This window comes from Condylura cristata, unplaced genomic scaffold (assembly GCF_000260355.1).
Source record: "Condylura cristata isolate star-nosed mole 26May11 unplaced genomic scaffold, ConCri1.0 scaffold00006, whole genome shotgun sequence".
NCBI classification, from domain to species: domain Eukaryota; kingdom Metazoa; phylum Chordata; class Mammalia; order Eulipotyphla; family Talpidae; genus Condylura; species Condylura cristata.
The window spans coordinates 27,941,076-27,952,452 of NW_004567107.1; positions in this window are offsets into that span (position 1 = coordinate 27,941,076).

The window sequence follows — 11,377 nt, forward strand, 5'->3', positions numbered from 1 at the left end:
AAAAAAAAGACCAAGAAAATAAAGTAATCCTTTATAAACCTAATTAGGAAAAGAGAGGAAAATATTTCAAATTAGGAGTAAAAAATGAAATATAACCACCAATATAGAAGAGGCCATAATAATCATGAAAGAATATTCTATGCAAATTGATAGCAATTATTTTGAAAACTAAGATAAAATGGATAATTTCCTAGGAAAAATTCAATAGAAAACTTGTTTACAGCAGTTATAAAAAGAGTTATTACCTAGGAACAGGGGAACGAGATTCAAGGTCCCCCTTCAGAATGCAACTTTCAACACAAGAAAACACAGCAGCTTGTAAGTTGAAGACTGCACAGAGACTTCAGGGAAATTGCAAAGTAAAGAGCATAAAACAATTGTGGCATCAACACTCATTTCTTAAACATTGTGTAAATCCAAATTAGGATGATTGTGTCCAAAATTATAATATCACATTAAATTTAATTGGGAGCCTTGGGTTCCAGAGCTACCTTGGATTGGGGAAGTGGGGTGAGTCTTTGAAGTTAGTGTACAGGACAAGTAATTCCAGAATCATCTTAGCTCGTTGTTTCAATCTGAAAATTCTAGCAGTTTCTCAAGATTTGAAGCAAGCTGTCAAATTCAGCCTTGTCAACATCTACACTCCTGAGCTATTGTTGTTATTGATCATTTCCTGGAAAAGTGTCAACATCATGTTCCCCTGATTACTGCTCAGATGGAAATGTTTAAAAACTCGTGAGAGGGGAAATTAATGATAATGCATTCTCCAAGGTCAGAGCCATGCATTTAGTAAAAGCTTACCTCCTTCCAAAACAAAAAGTGACCGCACACATATTCTAGTAAGGAGGCATGAGAGGACTAAATTAACTGCATATTTATCCACATGGGCTACAGAGATCACATATTGTAGGGAATTTTGTTAATGACATTTTCACCATTAAACTATGAAGAGTGTATTGTGTTTTGCAGCAAGGTGGCACCCACAACCAGAGACTCCAACTAAGCTGCACCCAGGGCGTTGACACACAGAAACTATGAGATACAAACACAGGAGTCATTTCAGACTGCTAGATGTGTGATAATATGCATCCCTCTCGTATGCATCCCTCTATCTCCTCACATTCTTCTCACTGCCTCTACAAACTCCCATCCACCCTCCAGATTGAGAGCACCTACTCTCCTTCTAAGGCTGAATTTAAACATCATCTCTTGCAAGAACACCCCTCAGCTCTCCGCTCTTCTGAATCCCATAATACCTGCAGCTATGTATAGGTGCATGTTTGTTGCACCTGTATTTGAATCATCATCATCTTACATGTCTGCCCCCTTGTCTGGATGTGTGCACCTTTGAAGCAGGAAGTCTTGCCTTTGTCACACTTGTGTTCTTAATATCAAATGTGACACTGCCATTGTTTTTTGACCTTCAAAAATCAGCAGCCAGTTATTTCACCAACAAAATGTTTGTTCAGGAACAACATAAAGCAGGCAGGAGGATTAGTCTCATGGCAAAACACACGGATATTCCCCTAGGACAAACACAACCCCCTTGCAAAGATTTTAGAGGATTCTTTGTATGTGGGGGGAACTGGAAACTCAGAGCATAGTGGCTTCTCAGTGGCTGGTTATGGCTTCCCTCACTGGCCCAGCTGCGGCGAGGCACATGGAAGTTTCCTCCATCCTCTCACTGTGCAAGTAAAGCAGCATCACTTTCTATACAACCTCCTGCCAGATACACAAGGCCCTTCTCTGCTGGCTGGAGCCTGTAGTGTGTGCTCAGTGAGGGCACATGAGAACAGTTTCAGGCTCCTCACCTCACTTAACTATGGTTTCTTATATAATGTTCTATACAGTAAGCAGTGTTTATATGATGGGTATGTATAGAACTTCACAAACACTTATTTTAAATATCGATGTAATTACTAATTCCAAGCCCCTTCTCCTTCAACATGTTGGTAGGACATTTATACTCATCCTTTAGTTTTACTTCCTCCTAAGATTTCACTCTCTGTCAGTCTGCCCACTGTCTGTGTACAGCCTGTCTGTATTTCTGGACCAGGCTTGTGGTGTACGAATTCCATTTATCATTCTGCTCTTGAGAATGGAGCGTTTCCCACCCAGAAGGGGTCTTACAGATGCAGGGCCTGGATCCCCCCACTCTCTCTCTCACATCTTCCTCCATTAGCAAGGGGCCAGCTCTTTCCCTTGGGTGGTGACTGTTTATCCAAGAGAGACTGCTTAGATCTCTAAGTTCCCTTCACTAGTTGATCCTTCTTCTGTAACCCCTGTAACCTCCTAAGACCTTATACTTTTGGAAGACAAAAGTCAGAAACCCTTACTGGTTTCTACTATTTTTAGCCCTTAGATAAATCCTCTTGCGACCATCAAGTCTAGCCAGCTATCTGTGCAGACAGAAGAAAAGTCAAGGAAGAAAACCCCAGGCATTCACATCTCAAAAAGTTAACCTGTCTTACTTTGGAAATGAATGCATTCATTGATTTGAGGGTGTCTAGGCAGAGGGACTAGAAGTAATCAGTGAGCAATTAAGTACCCATCCAAAAGGAACTATTGGTAGTAAACAGGGAAAGACCTAGACATAGGAGGAGAAATAGGAACACAAGAAGATCTACAGTAATCTTGAAACCATGAGTGTAGACCTACTCACTCTTAATTCTGGCATTCCCAATACTCCTCCGAAGCTCCTGCTGACTGGTTTAGACAGTCTCCTCTGTGGAACACTTTGTGCACCCACACAATTCTAGCTCCCCTGAGATTGATCTATAAATGCTGCCAGTTTTTATTTCCAGAGCCTCCAGGCTTTCCTGCATCCAACCTTTCTCCTTAGCCCTAGAGAACCATTCAATCTAGGTTCAGGCTCATTCCAGAAGAAGGGAGGAGTCAACACCCCAGGGAAATCCTCAGACTACAAGTGCCTTAGTGTTGGATATGGTGTGGTAACATACAAATGGCCCTCAGAAGTTTGTGGGTAAATGTTCCAGATCCCTGCCATTCCACACAGGTCTGGTCATTCACCATGTCCCTCGGAGCAGCCTCCACTGCGTGCATGGTCACCAGCTCAGCAGCACATGTTCTATTGCTTATTCCCTCTTCCCTCCTCACACCCACACTCCATTCTCCCGGAATCATCCCAAGTAAATGACCTGTCTCAACTGCTGCTTTTCAGGGAGACCAAGCAAAATAACCACCTCTCCGGGGTACCTCTTCTGGAGTAGGTGCTAATGAAGAGTGACAAAACCAAGAGGTAAGGATTAGACTGAGTGGAGAGGGGTTGGAAGTAGAGATGAACAGATAACTAAAGTAAGAAAAAAAAATGGAATAAAGTAAGGCAGCTGGAGAATCACCTAGAGAGCTGCCATGATGAAAGGCCTGTAGGGGTTTATCAAGGTAATGTTTGGACCAAGTTCAAGAGGAGAAACACTCTGCTTCCAGGATCAGGATATCGGCAGGCAGCTGACGACGAGTGGATGCAGAGTGCAAGCTCAGGCACTACTTGAGCAATGCAAATGCTGATGTACCAGCCACTGTGACCTCACCCTCAGCCTCTTGAAGTGGGACAGTCAGGAGTGGAGTGCTTAGACAGCTCTCTGGAAACAGGAAAGATGCCAGCACAAAGGGGGAGGTGCAGCAATGAGGCTGCTGGGAAAGATGAGAGCATCTAGAGCAAGTCAATGAGGTCACAGTCAAGGGAAGAGAGAGAGGGAGGAATGAGGACAGGCATTCCCAGAGTCGCTCCAAGGTGCCCAGCACTGGGCTAGGCACCTAACTTGTAAAACCTGATTTCTTTGACCACATCATTCCAGGGTTAAATACGGGCACAAACTGTTGCAAAATGTAGGTTTTGTTATGTTTCTGGTATTGCAAGGCCAATTTATTGAAAAAATAACTTGTTCCAGCTCCCAAGAGCTCCTGCAACATGCAGGGCCCCGCGGTAAATCAAGGTCAGTACAGAGGCAGAGGAAATGGGGGAGAAGGGAGTGGACAAGAACCTTCATTGCTGTTCATGAGAAGAAGTGGACAAAGCAGGGTAAAGAGGTTTACAATTAACTCGTGGGCTCTGGAGTGCAGGAGCTGGCCACCCAGAGTTGTGTGGGACCCGGCCATGGGGTGTTTATGGAAAGGGTATGTGAGCCTGATAAAGTTACCGGTTGAGGGGTGGGTTTGTATATAAAAGACAGCTTCTCCAGTTTAGTTACTTGCTGTCTCTAGTAGTTCACTAAACTTTAAGAATGAAAATCTCTCCTAGTGTCAGCACAGCGCCAAGATATCAAAGCATCAAAATAAAATGATATGTTCAATACACCTATTGAAATCAAGAAATACAGTTCTAGAAGCCAAAGGGTGTCAGAGCAATGCTTTCTCTCTCAAATCCTTTTGAAAGAAAGCAGGTCCACTGGCCTCTGAATGTTAGCCCAGTGTGACCCATTTCAGACACCTGACCTCCAGAATGCCCAGACACTGGGCTTGTGCTGTCTTAAGCCACTAAGTTTATGGTAATTTGTTACAGTGGCCCTATAAAACTTATTTAATCACTGTGGCTGTTTTTCAACTGTCTTTATTGTTCTCTGGGTCTCTGCTTCCAGGACTATTGAAGTTTATACACTAAGCAGTTCTGAGAGCTGTGTGTGTGTGTGTGTGTATGTGGGTGTATGGGTGTGGGGGGCGGGGGGTGTATGTGGGTGTGTGGGGTGTGTGTGTGTGCATGTGGGTGTATATGTGTGGGTGTGGGGGATCTATATTGGGGGGGCTGTATATGTGTGTATGTGATGTGGGGAGGTTTCCTCCAAAACCCCAAGAACTGTATAAGTCAGTCTTTTAACACGGCCATTTGTCTAGACCACCCATGAAGGAATTAGAAACCCCAGCAGGGCTGGTCGCCTGCTGAGCTTCTCCTTGGGCAGATGAGCCCTCGCTCTAATCAAGACTCCCTCAAGTTCTATGGAAACTCCTTTGGAGCCTTGGAGTAAGAAGACAGAAGCATCTTCTAGTTCAAATACAAAGTCTGAGCTTAAGGCCTCGTGGGTTGACCACCTAGTCTTCTCCACCTGGGCTTCCTCCTCCATCTGGGTAGACAGGTTCACAGATGGGGCTCTTCCCACACCCCCTATCAAGTTGCTTATCTGAAATAAATTGTTAACTATAGGCAGAGGGGGTTACAGATTTATCCAATATAGAAAATAGACTCCTAAGCCCAGAACCACCGAGAAGCAAGTGCCCACTGCCTGAACCAAGGGCAGCCCCTCCTATGGCTGCAGCCCTCGCCTGGGAAACTGACTCGCTCCAACTTTGGTGGTCAAAGGAGAGAATTAAATAAAGCGGGAGGAGGAGACAGTGATCAGGAGCACTTCATCATGGCTTTGTTTTTGAAATCATGGTTTTAAAAACATAACTTGCATCAATTATCCTGTGAGGACTGGGTCAGGCGTATAGACTTTGATAGAGTCAAGAGAGTCTACTTATTATGAAAATACTTGGGTTGGCTAAATGCTAAGTCAGATAATATTGCAGCCATGGCTCTGACCTGTGTGTCATCACATGTAAACCCTAATTCCATTCATCTTCATGCATCCTGTTGACCCCTTTTAGTTCTTCCAAGACATGTATGATAAATCTCTTAGCGTCAGCAAATGAAAGCAGTGTCTACCTCACAATCACTTGGAATTCCAGGTAAACATACATTCACACGCATTTTAGGAGATTCTTTCTGCTGTTACAGCTGTATATGAGCAACACAGCTTGGCTTACAAATAATACTACCTAACATGAAACCAAGAGATGCAGAGAAATGCTGGCAATAATATTTCATTTCATTCTGAGGACTTTTTTATTACACAGGCACACTTGACTTTACAAGGGAAGTGTTTCAGAAAGGCTATATTGTAAATTTTTTGTAAAGCAAATCTCGTTTTAATATTGATTTCTATTATATCAGAGACTCCCAAATCTTTTGCTCTTACTGCTTAGTTGTGATTTTGCAAATAGGGAGTGGCAAGATGAGTGACCCTTATTGAGGGTCAGCTGCCTACCTGGAAGGTCAGTCTAACACCGCTTCAAGCCTCAAAGCATTTCTGAGTCTGTCTTATGAAACGAACCACGGTCTGTTCTGACAACATCTGACTCCTCAATCCCTCCATGATGTTGATGTTAAAGCAAAGGAAACTGACTCGCTCCGACTCTGGTGGGCAAAGGAAAGAGTTAAATAAGGCGAGAGGAGGAGACATGTCATGAAGGGTTAGCAAATGCAGAGACACTGAGTTGTGTTGGCAGAAACACTTTGTGTTGTGTTGTTTGTTGTGGAAGAGCTGTGGGTGGGGGAAGGGCTCAGTGAGGTATGAGTACATCTATGGCAGTAAACTGAGTAATGCCTTTGTAAGTGGAAATGTATTTTATCTGATCCAACCACTCCCCATTGTTTTTCTTTTTGCTGCTTGTCTGTAGGACTGTCTTTCAGCTTTTGAATCTGTCGGTGTTTGTCTTTGGGAGCAAGAATTTCCTGCAAGTAGCAGATGCTTGAACTTGGTCATTCAGTCACTCTGTAACTTTTAATGGATGAATTCAAGCTCTTTACATTTACATGTTTGTGATTATGGAGACAAGCACTTATTTTTTTTAGTTTCTCTACATCATTTTATTTTCTGACATCTTCCTTTAATGTTTTGTTTATGTTCCATTTCCATTGTCTTATAAGTTAATTCTATTGATTTTTGTTTGAAGTTCTGCTGAGGTTAGTAAATAATGGACAGTTTTTGTGGCTCATTGGGTGATCTGAGCCCAAACTCATTTCATGAGTCACATTTTACTCTCTCCACCTACATGCTGTATAATTTAGGTGTCTACTACCTCTATGTTTGTCTTGTTTTATGTAAACACATGGCCACAAGTTAAACATTTTTTCCCAACTTTCCAAATCCCATTTTGTATTGGGTTAGAGGGCAGAGATTTTATTTTTTTTCCCTATCAGCCATGGTCTTGGTAAATACAGCTAACAGATGAAAAGCTGAGGGATTTTTGCCTAGACTAGTCCTAGTTAAAGAATCAAGCCATATGGGAACCTCTACCTTATTGGTTTTCCCAGAGAAAGATAAAATATTCTTTGACAATTTTTTCTATGTGTTCATCTTTACTTTTCATTTTGGAAAAACGTTTAGCCTATATATTGAGGTTAAAAATGAAATCTAGGGCCCTTCCTGATGGCACAGGAAGGTGCAGCATTATGGAGCTAGCCCTAGCTGCTTCAACACGAGTTCAACCCCCTGCTAGGGAGGTGACCCACATGGTGCAGCAGACCTCTCCTGTCTTGCCCACTGCTCCCCTCAGCAGTGTACTTCATCAGTCTGCCTGTTCTGCTCCCCACTCTGTCTCTGGTGGGTCTTCTCCCCCCTCCCCCCACACCTTTGGCCTGTACCTTAGTTCTATATGCATAAATAAGTAATGTTTAAATAAATATTAAAAATATAAACTTATTTTTTACTATTTTTTATTTTGCATTTTTTATCATCTTCTCAGCTTTATCTCCTTCCTTTCTTACTTCTTTCATCTCTTCCTTCCCCCCTTCTTTCCTTATCTCTTTCTTTCCTTCCTTCTTTCCTTCTTGTGAGGGGCATAGAGAAACAAAAAAGCGCTGCATTTCTAGAGACACTTGAATGTGTAAACTCACAACATGTGATATAATAAATTAGAAATTATACTGGAAAATTGAGACTTTCCTATGAACTAAGTTTGTCTTCCAAATTAAACTTTAGTATTGATATACCCAATGCTTATTAGCAATTCTCAAATTAAATAAAAATGGCTTCTTAATATAAGCTCCATCATTTGGGACATAGTCCCCACCTGACATGTGCACATGCCTCACTCCCCACCAGAGCCACAGTGTCCACAACACTCACATCAACCCCTCGCCTTCCCCCCTTCTTCCCCTCTCCACTAAACGACTACATTTTTCATAATCTAAGAGTTTCTCTTTAAATGTTTTGGGTTTTTGTTGTTTGGATCCCACAAATAAGTGAAACCATCCAGTAACTGTCTTGCACTTTGGGGCCCATTTTAAAGTCATCTCAGTCTCTTAGAACCCCCTGGGAAATGATGGTGCCCCCCAAGGCCATTCAGGCTGCTTACGGCCCAGTCACGATCACAGCGTGTCCTCGCCATCCCTTCCAGCGTGCATCTTCAACCTCACCGCCTTGTGCTCATTGACTTGATTTCCTGGCAACAGTGACTGTGCAGCAGCCAGTGTATGTGCCTTTTGAGCCCATCCACACGGGCAGCAAAAGAAGAAGTTAGAATGGATAGCAGCACAGGAGAAATGGAGCAGAGCCCAGCAAACCTGATAGAGAAAGCCTCGTTTCTGAGCATCTAATAACCCCAGCTCCTCAGGCTGCATTGAGATAAATGCAAAAGAAAACAGTTCTCTGATCTACTTGAGGCAACACCCGAAACTGCTCAGCAAGAATCATTTCCCAGGATATGAAAAGCCGTGTTGCTAAGACTGCTGTGAGTTGTCGTGCACAGCTGCGTCCCCAAGCTTGCTGTTCGCAGTTGGTTTTATGACATAACAGCAGGGCTCCCACAGCGTTGGAACGGGAATCAGAGGGGATCTGCAGTCTTCCATGCCGCAGTGGCTTTTGTACATTAAGTGTTTCTCTGAGGCTTTCCACTAATGTAACCAACAACCTCCAGCTGCCATTTAGACTTCACGGTGGTTCCCAGAACGCAGCAGGGAGCAAGGGAAGCCCTGGAAACCCCAACTTTGAAGCAGCGTGCTTAGCCTAAGAGAGCAAGGATTCAGAGGCAAACCCTTGATGACCGAGCAGGGCAGCCTAGACAGGGAAAGCAGCGTGCATGAGGTGCCTGTGGCCAGAGTTTCTATTGTCTGCAGGTAAACATCCCAGCCCAAAGACTCTAACAGAGCATTGAAGGTCACCATCACAAACCTCCAAATCACTAGCTGGGGTTCACATTCTGCAGCTGCACACCATCAATTTGTTCAGATTTCCTACCCTCCTCAGTCAAGTATATGATCAAATTTTAGTCCCTGCACACACTAAATTTAGTACCTTGATCCTTTTATGACTCCTTTTTTTCTATATGGCTTCTTTACTTTGCCATTAAGGCCTGGTTGAAAATGCAGAAGTTTTGTTTGAATTACCATCAAGCCAAGTCTTCTAAAGATATAAGGGACTGACAGCTTTCCATTTATGGATTACACACTCATTATTTCTCAGGCTTTTAACAGCTTTTCAATCTCAATTGTCATTCCAATGTGCTTGCCATTCCAAGATGACAGCAGAAATTGGACATGGACCATACACTTACAGCTGCCCTTCCAGAAACACAGAGTGCCTAATGGTTTGTGAAGTTATTGGCTTGTTTCTCTTCTAGTAGATTCTTTTAAAAAATTCCAGGAAGTTGGTTAAGTTCATGCCTTAAGAAGAAAAAAGAGTCAATGTCCTTAATTGCTAGCTTTCCTTTTAGGACATCCTCTCGTGGGAGTGGACATCATCAGACTGGCTGAGCAGCCAACATCGTCTGCCTCCTGCCAAGGTCCCAAGAGCTCCAACTATTCCCTCTTCCTTTTCTCAGATCATTTATGTTGTCTCAAGCCTGATTGTCTGAGGCCCAGGATGCAACAGGTTCTACCCAGCCCCAACCTGGGCGGATTCATATTCATCATTCAGTTCTAGATTCTTCCCTTTTTAAAAAGGTGCAAAACTCAAAAAGTGAGCAGTGGTCATCTCTAACTAGGGAGAGCTAGGAAGGTTTTAATTTCTTCTCCTTTCAAATATTAATATGTATTTCCCATGGAATAAAGGAACCAGTATCCTAAAGTTTGTGATATCCATTCCCTTGATTTCATTCCAATTTTACTATCTTTTTTTCTATCTAATTTCTCTATCTATTTTTTTGCTTTGCTTGTTTTGAAACTTCATATTAAAATGATCATCCAATTGTTAAAGCTTACAGAATAAAGTTCAAAAATGAGATGACAAAGAGGGAAGCTATCAAGAGCTACTTGTCTAATGCATAGTAGCACCAATACTGAGTACTGTGACAGCGAGGATCTCAAAGGTGAACAGTTCAAACTGAGATGCGCTGGAAGTCTGAAACACAACAACAGCTGCACAACAGCTGTCAAAAATTTACTTTAATTTGAGAAAGGCGAAATAATACTCATTAATATCTCATTAATACTTTTACATGACTACTTGCTGAAATGTTAATATTTTAGACGCAGTATTTTAAATAAAAAATATTTTATCGAGCTTAATTTCACCTATTACCTTTTATTTTGTGAATGCAAGTGCTAGAAATTTTAAAATTACCTATATGGTTCACATGATATTTCTACTAGATGGTTATCTACAAGTTCTCTGAATTTCTTTTTTTTTTTTTTTAAGATTTATTTATTTGTGCATACAGAACTGGGATACAGGCCAGAGGCTCAGGGGCGGTGAGAGGCTTCACCAGAGACAGAGTGGGGAACAGAACAGGCAGATCAAAGAAGTACACTGCTGAGGGGAGCAGCGGGCGGGTCAGGAGAGGTCTGCCACGCCATGTGGTCTCCTCCCGGGCAGGCGGGAATCGAACTCATGCGGAAGCGGCTTTAGATTCTCAGTGCTGTGCTTTAACCTGCTGCGCCACCAGGGAGGGCCTGAATTTCTTTTTTTAAAAAAATATTTTATTTATGCATACAGAAATGGGGTACAGGCCAGAGATGCAGGGGTGGCAGAGGATTCATCAGAAACAGAATGGGGCGTAGAACAAGTAGATCAACAAAGTGCACTGCTGAGGGGAGCAGCGGGAAAGAGAGGAGAGGTCTGCCGCGCCAGGTGGGTCACCTCCGGGGCGGGTATCGAACTCAGCACCGAGGCAGCCACAGCTTGCTTCACAGTGCAGCACTCAACCCACTGCACCACCAGGGAGGACCCCTCTGAATTTCTTATATTTCAAATTCCCATAGAAGTACAACTCTAAACAAATGTGATGGCCGCACGGCATCCTTGCCAATCATTTGCTGTCATTTATTTATTTCCACTTTCCCTTAGTCTAACTTTTTATATTATGAAACTCCTCCCTCCCTGCTTTTCTCTCCTCCAACACCCCTGCCTGCCAACCAGAATGTACACTGTGCCAATGAGCACTGTCATCACCCTCTAGTTTTGAGCTTCCCTTCTTTCCTCTGTACAGTTGCATCTCCTGCCCGCACTGCCCCTTCATTCCAGCATTTGTGTCCTCCCCCAATGTCTCCTATTCCTCTCACCAAGCAACTGGAGCGCTGACAAGTGACAGAGAGTCATGTCATCACTCACAGCCACTTCACCATTGTAAGACCTTTCACTCTCCATAGGGGAAAAAAAAAAAA